This window comes from Carlito syrichta, unplaced genomic scaffold, assembly GCF_000164805.1.
Source record: "Carlito syrichta isolate Samal-C Ts95f unplaced genomic scaffold, Tarsius_syrichta-2.0.1 Scaffold311873, whole genome shotgun sequence".
NCBI classification, from domain to species: Eukaryota; Metazoa; Chordata; class Mammalia; order Primates; family Tarsiidae; genus Carlito; species Carlito syrichta.
The window spans coordinates 356,073-356,581 of NW_007255969.1; positions in this window are offsets into that span (position 1 = coordinate 356,073).

Consider the following 509-nt stretch of genomic DNA (forward strand, 5'->3'; position numbering starts at 1 on the left):
TCACCTCAGCCTCCCAAAGGCGCGGGATGACAGGCTGAGCCACCGAGCCCGGCTCTCATTTACTTTCTAAATAAACTTTGCTTGAAAACGCTGGCAAAAACCAAAAAAGATCAGATAGGATAGAAAAGCTAATTATCCCCCTAGGACCAGGTCTTCAGAAATTTCCATGTGTGTGACAAAGACACCCCTGCAAGTTTGCTTAATGTAAATGTTGGAAGTCAATGTTCAGTTTGGGAATATTTAAATAAAGAACGGTTGTATACATTATAGAAGAGTAGAATACAGGGCCGGCGCTGTGGCTCAAGCTTGTGATCCCTTTGGGAGGCCGAGGCGAGGGGAATGCCTGAGCTCAGGGGTTTGAGACCAGCCTGGGCAACTTGGTGAGAGCTCGTCTCTACAATAAATTAAAAAATAAACCGGGCGTGGCGGCGCGCACCTGTTGTTCCAGCTGCTTGAAAGGCTGAGGCAGAAGGATCGTCTGAGCCCAGCAGGTTGAGGCTGCAGTGGCT